The 20089-nt window shown below is 39.4% G+C and overlaps 1 pseudogene; it reads left to right on the top strand.

Moving 5' to 3' along the window:
* The first annotated feature begins 4173 nt into the window (after positions 1 to 4173).
* LOC128931974 (large ribosomal subunit protein eL13 pseudogene) lies at positions 4174 to 19172 on the top strand (annotated as a pseudogene).
* The last annotated feature ends 917 nt before the right edge of the window (positions 19173 to 20089 follow it).

Below are 20089 nucleotides of genomic sequence, written 5' to 3'. Positions count from 1 at the left end.
GCATAGGGTAGCATCCCTGCAAAGCCACCCTCTTCACTCCCTAGGACTCTGACTCCCATGCCAGGCTCCGATCCTGCTTCTCCTGTAGGGAAGCCATCTCTGCCTGTAGTGGGGGTGGCGGTCAGGTTTTCTGTGTTGGACAGTGCCCCCTCATGGGTGTCTACCTTTTTTTGAATGGCTTTTGCATTGAATTGATCAGGAATGGAAGAGAAAAAAAGAAAGGCAAAGGAGAAAAGGAAAAAAAGGCAGAGGAAGAGCCCCAAATGATTTTTTGAGGGTGGCAAGCTGATTCTATAATTCATCAGAAAGAGGAAATATCTGACAAGGATATTTTAAAAATGAATAACAAATTGCCTGACAAGATATCAAGACAGATAGGAGAGCTATGATAATTAAAATGGAAAAATGTTGGCATAAAGAGACAATGGGGTTGGCATGGTGGCTCACGCCTGTGATCTCAGCACTTTGGGAGGCTGAGGTGGGTGGGTCACTTGAGGTTAGGAGTTTGAGACCAGCCTGGTCAACATAGTGAAACCCCATCTCTAATAAGGATACAAAAATTAGCTGGGCATAGTGGCACATGCCTGTAGTCCCAGCTACTTGGGAGGCTGGGGCAGGAGAATTGCTTGAACCCAGAAGGCAGAGGTTGCAGTGAGCCGAGATTGTGCCACTGCACTCCAACCTGGGCGACAGAGCAAGACTCCATCTCAAGGGGGAAAAAAAAGAGAGAGAGAGAGAAATAGAGCAATGTACTAGAAGATGAGTCTAGGAGCATGCACATGTTTATGCACATCTGTTTTGCTTAGTTGGGGAAGGCATGGATTATCCAATGCTGTTGGTACAATTGGCTCTTCCTGGGAAAGGTTCTTTCTTACCCCACCTCAGTCATAAAAACAAATTCCACATGGAATAAAAAGTACACATTTTAAAAAAGAAAGAAGACCTAAAGACACCAGGAGAAAGCAAGGAACTATTTCTGTAACATGAGGGTGAGGAGGCCTCCTCTGAGCAAGCTCAAGCAGTAACAACTGAAACGAAACAGACAAATGAAAAAGCCAAATCCATAATGAAAGAGGTTGATAAGTTTGACCACAAGAGGTTTAAAGCCTTTTGCATAGCAAAAACTCTCAGAAACCAAATTAAAAGACAAGGGAGGCCAGGTGCAGTGGCTCATGCCTGTAATCCCAGCACTTTGGGAGGCTGAGGCGGGTGGATCGCTCTAGCCCAGGAATTAGAGACGAGCCTGGGCAACATGGCGGAGCCCTGTCTCTACCAAAAGTACAAACATCAGACGGGCATGGCAGTGCACCAGTAGTCCCAGCTACTTGGGAGGCTGAGGTAAGAGGATGGCTTGAGCCCAGGAAATCAAGGCTGCAGTGAGCTGTGATTGTGATTATACCACTGCACTCTAGCCTGGATGTCCAAGTGAATCCTGTCTCAAAAAAAAAAAAAAAAAAAAAGACACGGAAAAACTTACAAGAAACAGTTACTAAATTTAAACAGCTAAACTACTTTTTGTTTTATTAGTTTTTTTTTTAACATATGGGGTGTCAATCTGTCATCTAGGCTAGAATGCAGTGGCGGGATCATAGCTCACGACAGCCTTCCCACTCCTGGCCTCAAGTGATCCTCCCACCTCAACCTCCCAAAGTGCTGAGACTACAGGCGTAAGCCACCTCACCTAACTCCATATAAACTACTAATGACTCAGGACATATTTATCAAGAATTCTTACAAATCAATAGGGAACAACAAACAACCCAGTATAACAGTGAACAAAGAGTATGAACATGAAATTAATAAACCAAGAAATAGAATTGGCCAATAAACATGAAGCAAGATGTTCAACCCGATTAAAAATTAGGAATGGCTAAAATAAAACACACCAAAATATCCTTTTGTACTTGCAGATTGGTAAATAGGAAAAGGTGATTAACAACCAGTTTGTGTGAAATTGTGAGGAAACAGATTTGCTCATCAAGTATTGGGAGATATGCAAATTGTTCAACCCTTTGTTAATGGGAAGATTCAACAATAATAATATACGTATATATTTACACATTTGTATTTTAAATTTATATATTTATAAATGCATTCATCTGAAAAAGAGACAAAGAAAAAGAGATAGTTTTATGTGTATGTAAAAACTGTGATAGACAAAGAGAGAGTGATAGTTTTCTATGTGTATATATATATGGAGAGAGAGAGAGAGAAAAAAAAAGCCAATACCAGTGGTTACTTACAGGGAAGAAGCTTGATATTAGAGAAAGTGCCAAAAGAAACTTGTTCCTGGCTTTATCATTAACTTGCTCTGTGACTGTTTCCGTTTCTGATTCCCAGTTGTTCACACATAAAACAAGAGGGTTGAGCTAAAAAGTCTCTCTCTGTTCAAATTCTATAATTTGATAAATTTTGCAAAGGTCCTTCCAAATAAATTTTGTATTAGTTTTCTTTTGCTGTGTAGCAAATCGCCACAAACTAAGTAGCTTAAAAGAACACACATTTAGTATCTCACAGTTGCCATGAGTCAGGAGCACAGGCATGGCTTAACTGGGTCCTTCTGCTCGGAGTCTCACCGGAATGCAATCGGGGATGGCCAGGCTACATTCTCTAGGGAAGGACTCATTTTGAAGCTCAATTTGGTTGCTGGTGCACTTTTTTTCCTTGTTTCACCTTTTCCTGTTTACCAATCTGCAGGTACAGAAGATGTTTGTATGACTGAGGGCCCTGCTTCTTCATGGCTGTCAGCTGGAGGCTACCCCCTCTCAGATCCTGAATGCCACCTGCCAATGCCACGTGGTCCTCCCCATAAGCAACTCACAACATGTCTGTTTCTTTTTCAAGGCCAGAATCTCTCCATTACTTTAGTGAAAAATGTACACACACACACACACACGTAAGATTACCTATTAAAAAGCCTGGCACCTGTAGTCCCAGCTACTCAAAAGGCTGAGGTGCAAGGATTGCTTGAGCCCAGGAGTTGGAGTCCAACCTGGGCAACATAGTGAGACCCTGCCCCTAAATATTAAAAAAAATCATATATATAGTGTTTTACATTGTGTGTGTGTATACATATATGTGTATTTGGCAAAGACAATAGGCTATCACACCTATGAGTGCATATATACGTATATATGTATACATATATGTATACATATATACACTCATGGGTGAGAGATACACACACACACACACACACACACTCATAGGTGTGATATCCTACTGTCTTTGCCGAATTCTACTGGCCAGAAGCAAGTCAGAATTGTCACCCACACTTGAGAAGAAGGAATTATCCAGGACATTAACATTGGTATCTTTTGTTTTTGTTGTTTTGACTAAAGGTCTTGCTTTGTCACTCAGTCTGGAGGGCAGTGGTGGGACTGTGGCTCACTGTAACCTCTGCTTCCTGGGCTCAAGCGATCCTCCCACCTCAGCCTCCTGAGTAGCTGGGACCACAGGAGCACACCAGCACATCCAGCTAATTTTTAAAAATTTTTGTAGAGATGGGATCTCACTATGTTGCCCAGGCTGGTCTTAAACCCTTGAGCTCAAGCAATCTTTGTACCTGTCTCCCAAAGTGTTGGGATTACAGGCGTGAGCCACACGCCTGGCCAACACCAGCATCTTTGAATGCTGCCTGCGACAAACATCTCTAAGTTGTAATTATTAAAAGCCAATCCTTTTTTTCGTATTGATTAAATTATTTAGGTAGGGGAGGAAAGGAGATTTATCAGGAAGGTAGAATTTCATTTTTGAAATGAAGTTTTGCAGCAAAGAATGAAAAACTTAACTATAAGAGTTTTTATGATTCATAGCCTGCTATATACACTAATTTTAAATCGTCCCTTCAAGCCATAGTGCACTGAAAAATACATATTTAAAGAGCATGTGAAATTGAATCACCTCTAGACAATTATTCTGAAACATTAATTCCTGCCTGATTATTTTTAAAAATCAAGTCCATTGTTTAGATTCCATTTTTCCCATCATTTTCTGTGCAAATATATTAAAAATTGAGGCTCTGGCATGCTTGGAGGGCAAAGTTAAGTCTGAAGGATCAAATTTTAGAAAGGGTGCCTTTTGAAATGTGCATGTAGGCAGCAATTGTTTGCATGAACTCATGTGAAGCAAAGAGGATAGGAATTAACTTGATATTCTTTCAAAAATACGGCAATGTCAACCAAGATGCAGGCCCGGCTAATGGAGATAGGTGAGAGAAAGAGGAAGCAATGGTTAAGGGTTTTCACATGAAGGCTGAGGATTAGGATTGAGTGGAACTCCCATGCGATTATCCAGGGCTCCTCATCAGCTGCAGAATCTGCAGTGTTGGGATGGAAAGTTGTACCCCATCCACACAGAGGGGCATCTTCCCATCCCAAGACAATGCTGGGCCCTGTTGCAGAGACAAACAACCCAATCTGCAAAGGCTTTCATAAGCTGGCCTAAAGTAATGTTTGCGGGGGAAAAAAGGCTTAGCTGTTCTTTTCCACCCCTCCCAGCAAAGGGATGATTTGCCACAATAGTTAAAACAAATGTTTCTGCTGGGGAACCACTTCCCAGGCAAATTAATGTCTTCGGCAGAAATAAATGTAAAGGCGTGAGGACAGGGCAAAATGAAGAACTTTCCAACGATTGTTGCCAATGAAGCTGAAATGTAGTTAATGTGTGAAGTCTTCTGATGCAATGGGTCACAAACTGGTTTCATGGGAGATTTTAATTGTCTAGCATGATGTTTAAAAAGTGATTTTTTAAAAATAGATGCCATTAATAATAAGGAAATTGTATATAACATCTGGATTCCTGACTGCTAAAAAAATGTGGAAGAACTGTCAACACTAGGCTTATATTTCTGCCTAAATGGTATCAGCTGACTGCAGCTGAGAAGGGGCTATATCTCCAGTTCACCCCAGTCTCCACCACTCCTTATTGTCTCACACCTGGCACCTGGCACTCATTTATCTTTACTCCCTAGCCCCCATAACAATTTGAGTGTACAGCCCTAAATTTGATGCACATCTAAGTTTTCAACTTGGAGAGCATCATGTCTAATCTTCTGATTTTACAAATGGGGAAACTGAGGCAATCACACAGTTAGGAAGGGGATGAACCTGAGCTGGCTCTCAGTCTCCTGACTTCTAAGTGATTCCTCTTTCTTCTGTGACCTCACCTCTGTTTCTCTACATTTATTATTAGGAGTTGAAATTCTCTAAATTTATTTTCAACTATGTGACCAATATGAACTATTAACTTTTATTCTTTATCTGGAGAAATCTTGATTGCTTGGCAGTGTTTTAGCAGAAAGTCTTTTCCAAGCCTTTTAGCTACACCTAACTGGAATTCATAATTTAGGGGAATATTGCCAAGGTAGAGTAAGTCAGGTTATCCATTGACACCAAAGAAGACAACATAAGCACTTTCACTTCTGAGTATTATTTTAATCTAAAATAACACAAGAGACACTAAGCTTTACTAAGATTTACTATTCCAGTTGGCGGTGGTGCCCCCTCTGATTGTGTGTCACAACAAGTCTTGGGGCTTTCAAGGTGTTTGAGACATCCAGAAGGAAGGGCTGATGTTTTCCAGTGGCGAGAGGCTGAAAACAAAACATATTACCTCATTCATTCACTTCTGTGATGTTTTGAAGGTACATGAGCTAGCTGATGCTGCTTAGAAACGACCTGTCTATCCTCTCCATTCTAATGACAGCTTTTCATTCCCCCTCCACATTTTTGGAATACCTTTCACATTGGCAGGTGGAAGTCAGTAGAGCAGCCCTTGAAATGGGATTTTAGATTTTGGAAGGAGCTGAGAACTTTTCCCTTTCCCGGTTCCCCAAAGCAAATCGTCTCCTACAGGTAGATCCAAACTTTCAGATCCACATCCAATTGAGCATTCACTGGATCAGTCAGCACCATGGCCTCTATCTGGGAGAGCACAAATCCTGGTGCATCATCTTATTGCAAGCTAGGAGCTGCCTAGGGACCTTGTAAGAAGAGTTCAAGTGATAGCTTGCTAAACACTTGCATGGGATAAGAAGAGGTTCATCAAATGACCTTCAGAGGTGGCCCCCCATGGAGAGATGGCAATTGAAAGACAACAGCAGGTGACAAGCCTGCCCCAATCAATTTGCAGGACCGAGGGCAAGAGTACAAAAGGTCCACTTATCATATGACGGAATATGAAAGTGTTCAATAAAATGGATGCTAGCCTTCTTTTGCAGATATGGCGTCACAGTGTCCTGGTGGGCCAGGCTCACATTCAGAATTCTTTAGAATCTGGCCCGCAGACTACTTTCCGTTTTTGTTTTTTTCCATGAAGGTCTTGTGCACAAGTGTCTGTACTTGCCAGCTCATGTTCAAGTCTTGTCACTGCCCTTTGGCCTCTCCTTGGACTGCAGGGTGTGTATGCGGGTGATGTGATCTGCTCTTGGGAGGACAGAGAATAGCCCTGGGGAAGAGGCCCACACAGCTCTGGGAGAAAATTCCAGGATCTTAGGGTGCATGGTCTGGAAGGCTGGATGTGGGCTGTGGATATGTACAATCCCTTAGCCTTGTTGACTCCTCCCCCATGGAAAGCGAACAGCCAGGGAGGACCAGATGACAACTTTTTGGCCACACTACATTGAATGGAACCAACCATTCCCAGATGGAAATGGATGAGTGGCCAAAGAGATTCCTTGGGAGGAGGTGACAAGAACAATGAATGCACAGGTCAGGAAGAGGGTGCCATTAATGTTCCTCTGAGTGTAAGTGCTTGATCAGCCACATACTTGTTCAGGTCCTTCAAAGTAAAGGTTAACACTTTAAAAAATGAGAGAAAATTATTGCTTTTTAAAAGAAACTTGGGCTATGGAGAGAACAATTTTCTCTCCCTCCCTCCCTTCCTTCCTTTCCTTCATTCCTTTCTTTTTCTTTCCTTCCTTCTTTCTCTCTTTCTCTTTCCCTCTCCCTCTCTCTCTCTCTCTCCCTCTCTCTCTCTCTGTCGCTTTCTCTTTCTTTTTCTTCTTTCTTTCTGACAGGGTTTTGGTCTCGTCACCCAGACTGGAGTGCAATGACATGATCTCCACTCACTGCAACCTCTGCCTCCCAGGTTCAAGTGATTCTATTACCTCACCCTCCTGAGTAGCTGGAATTACAGGCATGGGCCACCACACCTGGCTAATTTTTGTATTTTTAGTAAAAATGGGGTTTCACCACGTTGATCAGACTGGTCTCAAACTCCTGATCTCAGGTGATCTGCCTGCCTTGACCTCCGAAAGTGCCAGGACTAACTACAGGCATGAGCCACTGTGCCCAGCCTGGAGAGAACATTTTAAAAACAGATGTTTGGAAATGTTCTTGTTAAGGGATTACTGTTGATATGTTTACATTACTCAAAATTATGTAAATTCCCTATACAAGTGCTTCAAGATGGACACAATTTCCAGTCCTGGAAACCAAATTTTCTAACATAGCTTAAAATTATCGCAACCTAGCATTTCAGGAATTTTAAATTTGTGCTGAAAGTGCAAAAATTCAATACATTTTAATTGGTTTTCATCAACAGCTTAACCTCAGGGAAGATAAAAATAACTAGACAAATTTCAACAAAAACCTTTGCAAAATTGGTACATGGAGTTGGAAGATGAAGAGCACTTTTAAAAATAGGTATAGCAAGTGATACCCTTCATCCAGCTGGAAGATGTATCTCTGTGAGGTTAGTTTCTCATTTATGACCATCATTAAAATTATGTATTGATATGAATCATACTGCACAATTTTAAATTATATGAAATAAACCAAGAATTAAAAATCATGGATATTTGATATTCAAATAGCAATAATTCTTAAGTGAGAGTAAGAAAATGTTTTACACCACCGAGTACATTTTTTTCAAAGTATTACTTATTCCTTATCACTTCCTCTTTACAGCTGTCCTTTTACATCCTTTACCATCTACATAATAGGTTAATATCATGGTAAATGTATATATTTAGCAAGTAAATGCATAAACATTAAAGGAATTGTTTCAAAATGTTTTCCTAATATGTGTGCCTGATCAGAAGTTTGCAGACCATTGATTTAGGGGAGAATGAGATCCAGGATAAAACCAAAAATGACGCCCTTTGACATTGACACTTTGGCTGGTCAGTCCAAGAATGGAGGCCTGCTTCGTTTTCCTCTGAGACCTTTTCAAATAAATTCTGCCATCTGCTTCTGGGGGTGGAGGGGCCGGGTTGTGAATCTGTTTCATTCAGCACTCAGGAGCACTCTGGTTTCTGTTTTGTAATCAGAGTAGTACAGTTTGCTCTTGTTTAAACTCTTGTTTTCAGGACTGATTTCAGAATCCTGTTGACTCAATTCCAGAGAACTCACTGATGAGGGCAAGAGACAGAGAAAGCCACTGGGCAGCAGTGAGCGCGCTGGTGCTCCATGATCAAGTGTTTGATAACAGATGTAAAGAAGATTGCAGTAATGCTATTGTTTCAGAGCGCTTATCCAGCATTGCCCTTGGGACTTGACGGGGGCTTAGTCTGCACACCGTTTCTACACAGAAAGAACCAGTATTCAGTCCATTTTTAATTTTGTATTTTGAAATAATTTCAGACTCAGGAAACTGCAGGAATAGTACAGAGCTTCCTTCCTTCCTTCCTTCCTTCCTTCCTTCCTTCCTTCCTTCCTTCCTTCCTTCCTTCTTTCTTCTTCTTTCTTTTTTGGTTTGTTTTGAGATGGAGTTTAACTTTTGTTGCTCAGGCTGGAGTGCAATGGCACGATCTTGGCTCACAGCAACTTCTGCCTCCCGGGTTCAAGTGATTCTCCTGCCTCAGTCTCTTAAGTAGCTGAGACTACAGGTGTACACCACCATACCTAATTATTATTATTATTTTTTTGTCTTTTTAGTAGAGACAGGGTTTCTCCATGTTGGTCAGGCTGGTGGTGAACTCCCAACCTCAGGTGATCCAAATGCCTTGGCCTCCCAAAGTACTGGGATTACAGGTGTGAACCATTGCGCCCTACCTAGTGCAGATCTTTCTTATTTACACTTCACTCAGCTTCCCCAATCTTAACAACTTATATAACCGTGGCACAAATGTTAATCCCCAGAAAATTAACATTGGTGCAGTACTATTAACTAAGCTGCAGATATTATTCATATGTCATCACTTTTCCACTCACGTCCCTTTTCTGTTCCATAATCCAATCCAGGATTCCACTTTGTGTTGAGATGTTCTGTCCCTTAGTCTCCCCCTAGTCTGTGACAACTTCTCAGCCTTCTTTGTTTTTCATGACCTTGACTTTTGTGATAAGTAGCGGTCAGGTATCTTGTAGAATGTCTTGCAATTTGGATAAGTCAGATGCTTCTCATGATTAGATTGGAGTTAAGCATTTTTTGGCAAGAAGTGATATTATAGCCTCAGGAAATCATATCAAGGGCTACATTACGCCAATATTTCTTATTACTGGTAGTGTTAATCTTGATCACTTGGTTAAGGTGGCATCTACTGGGTGTCTCCCATGTAAAGTTACTTGGTCGTCTTTCGTAATTAACAAATATCTTGAAGGTGATACTTTGAGACTACATGACTATCCTGTTTTTCCACAAACTTCCACCCACTGATCTTAGCATTCATGGGTGGATCTTGCCTGTAACAATTATTACTGTGGTGTTTGCCTACTGGGATTCACCACTATTTTATAGATGAGGTAAATGAGGCTCACAGAGCTGAAGTGACTTGTCCAAGGTCCAATGCCACATCCCTTCTCTACTCAGAATCTGGCCATGGCTTTCATCTTCCTCAAGGAAAAGGCCAAAGTCCTGAGAAGTTTCCCCAAGGCTCCCACAATCTGGCCCCCATGATGCCTCTGACTTTATTCATGTCTCACTCTCGCTCTCACTCACTTTCCTTGGACCACACTGGCTTCCCAGCCCTTCCTTGAAAATGTCCTCACATCTGAACCTTTGCACTGGCTGTTTCCTCAGCCTGGAAACTCCCCCATGCCCCCACATCTGGTTTGCTCAGTTTTTCACTTCCTTGGATCTCTGCTCAATGTCACCTTCTCAGTGAATCCGTAACCGATGACTGTTTTTATCCACCCACAACCCAGGCATTCCCTCCCTATCCTCCTTTCTTGCTTTAATTCTCTCCACCTGACATATTATTTTTAACTCCTGATATATTATATATGCATACAAATAGGTGTTATAGATTTATCTATCCACCCTCTTAGCTATAATTTCCATGAGGACAGGGAGTTCGTGTATTTTGTTTATTGCTGTATATCCAGTGTGTAGAATAGTGCTGAGCACATAGTAGACACTCAGTTAACTGTTGTTGAATGAATGCATAAATTTTGGAACATGTTCAACCACATTAAAGACTTAGGAAGACTCACCTCCTTTATAAGGAACGGAAAAACACAACTCAAACTGACTTTTCTCTTGAGGGAGGTTTGAGGGTCTCCTAACTAACCGCAAGGCTGCAGGAAGGGCAGGCTACGGGAGGATGTTTTCAAGACTCTGGCTTGCTTTCTCTTTGGTCCTGTCTGCTTTCTGGGTCTTCTGTCTGTTGGCCCATTCTTGGGCTTCTTCCTCAAGAATCTCTAGAATCATCTCTTTCCCCTTGAGCTCTACTTTGCCTACTGAAGCTTTACTCTTGGGGGGCCCTCACCATGTGGTGGCCCCTGGACCACTGTGGGCTCATATTACCTGCATAGCTAGTGCTTCCAACAAAAAAGAGGGCTTCTTTTCCCCAAAATTTCCAATAAAATGCTGGGCCTCAGTCTCACTGGCTCAGGTTGCACTGAATGCCCATCTGTGAACCAATTGCTATAAACAGAGGAATCAAATTCTCTGATCAATCAGGTCTGGGTTATGTGCTCACTCTTGGTAGGGGGATAAGATTATTCCCCAACCACATGGATTGAAATCTGGTGGAAGGAGTTTCAGAAGGAAAAGTGGGAAATGGAAAGGGGGTATATATGCTGACTGGGCAAAATTATTACCATTCTATACCTAAAACTTTATATACCCTCCCTAGTCACAACCACTCCGATTCTGCTTCTTTAGGTCTGAGGAAGGGTCTAGGCATCTGTATTTTTAGGAAACATGCCAAGGGGATTTTGATTTACAGCCAAGTTGGGGAAGAACTGGCTTTATGGAATTTGCTCTAACCTCCCTCAAGAAAAAACAGGGTTCATTTCACAAACATGGTTCTAAAGTTTCTCTGTTGAAAGGCACGAACAGGAGTTCACATACATTATGCCGAAGACTGTGGTAGAAGTCCTCTGTTGCTTTGTATGCCTGGCAACCACCTTCCTTAGCCATAGGAACAGCCAATTTCTTGGCCCTGCCTCTCCTACCTCAGGGCTGACCACGTGACTCCAGACTGCTAATTGGAGCAAGTCATCTCCCTGGTTATAGTGATGGGTTCAAGAATAGACACATGACCAAAGCCAGGCCAATAGGAGTCCTTTCTGAGGCTTTGGGTAGAGCTTCCCAGGAGGTGTTGCTCTATTTACTTTGAGAACACAAGTATAAGAAAGAACCATGTGAGCTCAGAACTGTTGACAACAGTGTTTATCTCAAAGGGGGAAGACACCTGCCTGAAAACAAAAGCAACCTAAAGGAAAGTAGAGCTTAGAGATGGGAGACAGCACTAGTGACGTTGTATTAGTGCCCTGGATTCAAGGGCAACCCCAGCTGATGCAATTGGACTTTTCAGTTGCATGGGTCAACACATTTTCTTTGGTTTGTTTAAGTCACTGAGCTGTATTTCTATAATAAGAAACCAGAGGAGTCCTAATTAACTTGGATGTGAACTACAACCACCTCAACTTTAAGACCCATTGATGAGGTAAGAACTAGCATAAGAGATGCCTTTTGAAGTAGGTAGGATAAATGATCCTACGCTTTAGTGCAGATATCACATGAATATCAACATGCATATTGAGTCCCTCCAAGTGTAAGGCATGGAGTGAGGTTCTATAGAGCAATTTAGGAGCATCCTACAGATAAATAAGATGTGATCCTGCTCTTGAAGCCCTTAAAGTCCTGTGCAGGAGCTCTCAAACTGCATAAAACTCATCTGGGGAGCTTATTACAGCAGAGTCCTGAGTCTCAGTTCCAAGACATTGAGTCAGTAGGTCTGAGGTAGACCCCAGAGAAGGCTTTGATAAGCCTTCCCTAGCCCACCCCTTGCAAGTAATCCAAAAGACACTTTGAAGTCAATCTAGTGGGAGAGAGAGGGGCAGAACAAGAGGAGAGCAAAAATAAGGCAGAAAAAAAATTTGAGGAAATAACAGCTGAACATGTCTCAAATTTTACCAAAGACACAAATTCACAGACACAGGATGCTCCACGAACACCAAGAAGAATAAAGCTGGCAAAGTTCATGCTGAAGTTGGACTCAAGAAGACATCTTGAAAACAGCAAGAAAAAAACATCTTACATATAAGGGAACAAGAATTTGACTAATGGCTGATACCTCATGAGAACCTACAGAGGACAGAAGAAAGTGAAACAACATCTTTAAAATGTTGAAAGAAAAAGGAAACTGTCAACCTAGACTTTTACATATGATGAAAATATTCTTTAAGGATGAAGGATATTATCAGATAAAAGAAAACTAAGAGAATTTGTTTTAGCAGACCTGTACTATAAGAAATACCAATGAAAGCTACAGAGAAATGACACTAAATGAAAACTTAATGCCTCAGAAAAGAATGAAAATCACTGTAAATGTTAAATAGCTGGATAAATAAGAAAGACTACGCCTTTACTTTTTCCCTTTTACAAAAATAATAAATGTGACTGTTTAAACAAAAATTGTAACTCTTTGGTTTTTAATGTATGTATATGATATATAACATATGACTGAAAACATATAACAATTATAACATAAAACATGGGAGAGTGTGGACCTATACAGTTACAATATTTCTATATTTTACATGAAGTAATATAAGACTAACTGTAAGTGGACTATGGAAAGCTAGGGATATATATTGTTATTCCTAAAGCAACCACTAAAAAATGATGCAAAGAAATATAGCTAAAAGGTAATATAAAAATTTAAGTGTAATTATAAAATCAATAGTTATGGGCTAGATTATCCTACCCCCTTCCTTCAAAATTCATGTGTTGAAGTCCTAAACTCTAGTACCTCACGGTATGACTAATGTCCTTATGAGAAAAAGAAATTTGGACACAGATAGATACAGAATAAAGACCATGTAAAGACACAGGGAGAAGATGGCCATCCATAAGCCAAAGAGAGATGCCTCAGAAGAAAACAGCCCTGCTGACACCTTGATTTTGTACTTCTAGTCTCCAGAATTATGAGAAAATAAACTTCCATTGTTCAAGACACCCCAGTCCATGATAGTTTGTTATGGCAGCCCTAACATTAATTGATACTTTTATAAAGGCAAGAGAAGGGAATAGAATAACAAAAAATGAGAGATTAATTGAAAACAAACAGTAGTGTGGCAGGAGGAAAGCAAATAATATACTTAATTACATTAAGTGGTAATTAAGTAACTGCTCTAATTAAAAGGCAGAGATTTTCAGATAAAAAAGCTAGACCCAACATGCCCTATCTTTAAGAGATCCACTTTACAAATAAAGACACAAGTAAGTTGAGCATAAAGGGATGGAAAAAATATGTATATATATATATAATATGCAAACAGTAAGTGTAAGAAGGCAGGACTGACTACACTAACATGAAATAAAATAGATTTCAAGTAAAAAAAAGGAACATTTCAAAATGATAAAAGGATGACTTCACTAGAAAGATATAACAATCATAAATGTGTGAGTGCCTGATAACAGAGTTTCAAAAGAAATGGAGCAAAATTTGACAGAATTAAAGGGAAAATATAGACAAATCTAAACTCATGATGGTGGATTTCAATATCCCTTTCTCAGCAATTGAGAGAATAACTAGACAATTAGCAACGCACAGAAGACTTGAGCGACACTATCAACACATTGACCTAATTTATGGTTTATAGAAAACTGCATCTAACAACCGAAGAAACAAATTCTTCTCAAGTGCATGTGGTATGTTCACCACAGCAAACACCAAACAAACAAAAACAATTTCTATTTACAGAAAGTGAAATAATCTAGGTTACGTTCTTTGGCCACATGGAATTAAATTAGAGGTTAATATAATTAAGATATCTAGGAAAATTCCCAAATATGTGGGGATTAAATAGAACACATATCAAGGAAGAAATCACAGAATAATTAGAAAATGTTTTAAGCTAGAAAATAATAAAAATAAAGTAATCAAAATTTATGGAGTACAGTTAAGGCAGTGCTTAGAGGAAAATTCATATCATTAAATTCTTATGTTGGAATATAAGAAAGAGGTATACTTAGTAATCCCTAAGATTCTACCTTAAGAAATTAGAAAAAGCAAAACAAATTAAACCCTCAGTAAGTAGAAGGAATGAAATAATAAAAAACAAAAATCAACAAAATAAAACATGGACAAATAATAAAGAAATTAGTGAAACAAAAAACTGGTTCTGTGAAAAGAGCGATAACACTGATGAATATTTAGATGAATCAAGAAAAAAACCATAAAATAACAACTTCTGGTTTCAGGAATGGAAGTGGGAATATAACTATAGATCCTAAAAATACTAAAGAGTAAGAAGGGAATATTATGAATCCCTTTATGCCAATAAATTTGACAACTTAGTTGAAATTAGCAAATTTCTTAAAAATTACAACTTAATAAAACTGATGCACTAAGAAATAAATGATTATGTCCATACCTATTAAAGAAACTGAATTCCAAATTTGAAACTTGCCAACAAAACACTTGCCTCAGATAATTTCACTGATGAGTTCTATCAGATATTTAAGGAAATAGTAGCATCAATCCTCCACAAAGTTTTTCAGAAAATAGAAGAGGAGTTAACACTTCCTAGCTCTTTTAACTAGACCAGTATTATCCTGCTTTCCAAACCAGGCAAAGCCACCACAAGAAAAGAAAATGCAGAACATTAGCTCTTACAAAGACAGGTACAAAAATCCTGAACAAAACATTAGCAAATTGAATACAGCAATACTTAATGGGATAATACATCATATTCAAGTGGGTTTATTCCAAGAATGAAATATTAGTTTAACCATTAGCAATCAGTATAATTCACCATATAAGGAGAATGAAGAAAAAAAAAGTATGATCATTTCAGTAGATTCAGTAAAAGCATGTGACAAAAATCAACACCATTCCTGATTAAAAAAGAAAAAACCCACACTCAGCTGACTAGCATAGAAGGGAATTTCTTCAACCTGATAAAGGATATCCCATCAATGATAGACTGGACAAAGAAAATGTGGCATATATACACCATGTTATACTATGTAGCCATGAGAAAGAATGAGTTCATGTCCTTTGCAGGGATATGGATGAAGCTGGAAGCCATCATTCTCAGCAAACTAACACAGTAACAGAAAACCAAACACCGCATGTTTTCATTCATAAGTGGGAGTTGAACAATGGGAATACATGGACACAGGGAGGGGAACATCACACACTGGGGCCTGTCAGGGAGTGAGGGGCAAAGGGAGGGAGAGCAGTAGGACAAATACCTAATGCATGCGGGGCTTAAAACCTAGATGATGGGTTGATAGGTACAGCGAACCACCATGGCACATATATACCTACGTAACAAACCTGCACGTTCTGCACATGTATCCTAGAACTTAAAGTTAAAAAAAATAAGCTTTGGCTAAAATTATCAATTAATGATCACATCCTAAAAGCTTTCCCCACATATTAGGAGCAAAGTAAGGCTGTGCTTTCACCACTTCTATTCAGCCTATAACAGTAGACCCGTACTTGTAGTAAATGGATTTTTGACACAGGTACCAAGGAAGCACAATGGGAAAGGATAGCAACTTCCACAAATGGTGCTGGAAGATCTGGGTATATTTATGAGAAAACAAAAGCAAAACCAAAGAAAACCACATACACAGTGCATAAAAATAACTCAAGGAGAATCCTATATCCAAATGTTAAGAGCTGAAATGATAAAACTTATGGAAGAAATCGTAGGTAAAAATCATTGTGATCTGGAGTTAAGCAAAGAGGTCTTAGCTCATTAACAAGTGCAAATCAAAAAGAATAAAAAATTAATGAAATGAACCTCATTAAAACTAAAAACTTTTGCTCTTTGAATCACAAAGAAAATGAAAAGGTTAGCCATATTCTGGAAGACAATATTTTCAAAATATATGACAAAGGGCTTGTATTTAGAATATATAAAGAATTCTTACAGAGGCTGGGTGTGGTGGCTCACACCTGCAATCCCCAGCACTTAGATTGCTTGAGCCCAGGAGTTCGAGACCAACCTCAGCAACATGGTGAAATGCTGTCTCTACTGAAAATACAAAAATTAGCTAGGCTTAGTGGCAGACACCTGAAGTCCCAGCTACCCAGGAAGCTGAGGTGAGATCGACTGAGCCTGAGGAAGTGGAGGCTGCAGTGAGCCAAGTTTGTGCTGTTGTACTAAGCCTGGGTGACAAAGTGAGAGCCTGTCTTGAAAACAAATCAAAACAACAACAAAATGTACAAATCAATAACATGAGGACAAACCAACTAAAAATGGGAAACACAGACATACCAATTCTTTTAAAGGATGTAAAATAACGCTGTCTGCAGCCATCAGGGAAATGCAAATTAACACCACAATGAAAAAACACTCACACTAGGATGGCTAAAATGAAAAGACTGACAATAATGAGTGCTGGCAAGAATATAGAGCTACTAGAACTCACACATATTTCTGAGGCAGCTACAAAGTGGTTCAGCCACTATGGATGGAAAAATTTGACAGTTTCTTGTAAAGTGAAACAGATACTCATCTTACAATCCAGTCATTCTACTCCTAGGAGTTTATCCAAGAGAAAGAAAAGCTACATCCATGTGAAGACTCTTCCTCAAATATTCATTGCAGCCTTGTTCATAAGAACCGCAAACTGGAAGCAACTGAAATGTTATTCATTTTTTATTGCTGAGTAGTATTCTGTTGGATGGATATCACAAAACGTCTATCAACCTTCGGGCATTTTCTGATAAATGTACTATAGAATACTACACAGCAACAAAAATGAATTAACAGTGATACATCGCCAGCATGGATACATTCAAGAACAATATGGTAAATGAAAGGAGACAAACATAAAAGACAAATACTAGGATTTAGTGAATATGAAATTCTAGAAAAAATGAAATCATAGTGACAAAGAGATCAGATGCCCCTGGGGTCTGGAGGTTATAGTAAGGACTGACTGCAAAGGAGGGATATGACAGAACTTTTTAGGGGGATAAAAATGTTTTTTATTTTGATTATGGTAGTGATTACATGACTACGGATCATTGCCAAAACTTACTAAAATATACATGTAAAATGGGTGAATTTTGTTGTATGTAAAATATACATCAAAAAGAAAAAAGAAAAAATTTTAAAACCTCCCTTTTCTATGTAAACTAATTAAACACTATTTTATATTTAAAAATTGGGTAATTTATAGCTACCCAAAGCTAAGAGTTGGATTGGAGTGCTAAGAGGAATTCTCCCAAGGCATTCTGGACCTCAGTGAGTGTGTAAGGCGGTAGCTCTCCAAGTCCTAAGGGAGGGCAGCATGGCAGAGAGAGAGCCCTAGAGTCTCAGAAACCCAAGAACGATCTTGGAACATGAAGAGAACTCCCCAGCAACTGAAAACCTTGTAGGACTGCAAAGAAGACTGAAATCTCGGCCAGGTACAGTGGCTCAAGCCTGCTATCCCAGCACTTTGGGAGGCTGAGGTGACTGGATCCCTTAAGGTTAGGAGTTCTAGACCAGTCCAACCAACGTGGTGAAACCCTGTCTCTACTAAAAATATAAAAATTAGCCAGACAGGATGGTGTGTGCCTGTAATCACAGCTACTAGGGAGGCTGAGGCAGGAGAATTGCCTGAACCCAGGAGGTGGAGGTTGCGGTGAGCTGAGATGGTATCACTACATTCCAGCCTGGGTGACAGAGTAAGACTCTGTCTAAAAAGAACAACAAAGAAAGGACCGAAATCTCCCATCGTGTAGAATGTTCTTGAAATCACAATAAGATCTCCAGAATCTCAACAGGGCTCAGAGCCCAGAGTCCTGATGTATCCTCAACATATTTAAAACCAATGGTGAACTGAATGAAGCTGGAGCTGCAATAAAACCCAGACACAGTTCAACTAACATCAGAGAGACTAAGACCCCTTCCTATTCTAGCAGTGGATAGAAGAAAGAACATGCACTTTTCTAGAAGCAAATATTGGTTACTTTTTTCTCTACTGTTCTTTTATATAAAATTTCTGATATATAGAAGAAAATTATAAGACATGAAAAAGTAAGGGAATAAAGTTAAAACATAACACATTAAATAAAAACAGACCTAGTAATGTCTCAGAAGTTAGCATTATCACACAAAAATGCTAAAGGATACAGCAGAAAAGGTGGACAATAAGTGTGAAGAGATGGGTAAGACAAACTCTAAAAAGAACTAAAAAAAGCCTTTTTTGCTCGGCACTTCTGTGGAGTAAGGTTGTAGGCAGCCACCATGCCCAGCTGGATGGCATGATCCTGAAGACTCCACAATTCCACAAGGATTAGCAGCAGCACGTGGCTACTTGATTCAACCCGGAAGATCTGCAGACTCAAAGCCAGGCAAGCAAAAGTATGCCCTGCATATGGACCCATTCAGCCCATAGTAAGGTGCCCCATGGTAAGGTATCACACCAAAGTATGAGCTGGCAGGGCCTTCAGCTTGGAAGAGTTAAGTGTGGCTGGCTTCCACAAGAAGGTGGACTGAACCATTGGCAACTATGGGTCCAAGAAGGTGGAAAAAGTCCACTGAGTCTTTGGTATCCAAAGTGCAATGGCTGAAGGAGTACTGCTCTAAGCTTATGCTTTTTGATGGGAAGCCCCTGGCCCCCAAGAAGGAAGACAGTTCTGTGAAGAATTCAGATCAGCCACCCAACTGACAAGACCACTAATGCCCATACAGAATGTCTACAAGAAGGAGAAAACCAGAGCCACCGTTGAGGAAGAGAAGAACGTCATAGTATTTGCCAGTCTTCACATGGCCCACTCCAATGCACAAATGAAAATGCTAGAAATTTTAAAGATACAATATCAGCAATGAAGCATTTGTCAGACATACTGAACTGAAAGCTGAGCAGAGCCAAGGTAGAGACAAGTGAACCTGAAGATAGGTAAAGAAAAAAATGTCTAACCTGAAACACAAAGAGAGAAAACAGTAGAGACCCTAAAGACTCCAGAAGATGAGGAGAGAGTGAATGTGTCAGAAGAAATATTTGAAAATAGCTAATTTTCTCCCCAAATTAATGAAAGACATTAACCCAGAGGTTTAAGAAGTTTAGTGAACCCCTAGCAAAATAAACACAAACTACATGTAGGCACATCAGAGTTAAATTGTTAAAAACCAAAGATAAAGAGCAAATCTCAAAGCAACTAGAGAAAAAAGGACACATTACATACAGGAGAACAATAACACAAACAACACCTAACATTGTACCATTGGAGAACAAAAGTCAGTGTTAAAAGCGGGGCATCTTAAAAGTGCTTAAAGTTAAAAAGAAACTCCACCAAACTAGAATTCTATATCCAGTAAAAAAGGTTTCAAAAAGGAAGGTCAAAAAAGACATTTTCCGAATGGAAAAAAGCTGAGATAATTTATTTCTCAAAGATCTGTAGCAGTCAAAAACACACCAAAAGAAAATCTTTCCAGACTGAAGGAAAATGATATATAATAGAGCACCAGAAAGTTTCAATATTCAGATAAATGTAAACTATCTTTTTAATTGTCCTTATTTTATATAGTTTTTAAAAAGTTCATTGAATATCTTAAATATAGCAAGATATTGTGGAGTTGATAGCATATATACAAGTAACATACACATATAAAAAGAATTATGATGTAAATTTATTATACTAATGGTAAAATAGTTTAATATTATTAGAAAGTAGATTGAGATAATGCAAAATGTATGTTGTGGATCAGTCACTGAAAATAACACAAAGGAATATAATTAAAGTCAA

This window comes from Callithrix jacchus, chromosome 5, assembly GCF_049354715.1.
Source record: "Callithrix jacchus isolate 240 chromosome 5, calJac240_pri, whole genome shotgun sequence".
NCBI classification, from domain to species: domain Eukaryota; kingdom Metazoa; phylum Chordata; class Mammalia; order Primates; family Cebidae; genus Callithrix; species Callithrix jacchus.
Note: the sequence above shows the minus strand (reverse complement) of the source record. Positions and strands in the feature narration are given on the sequence as shown.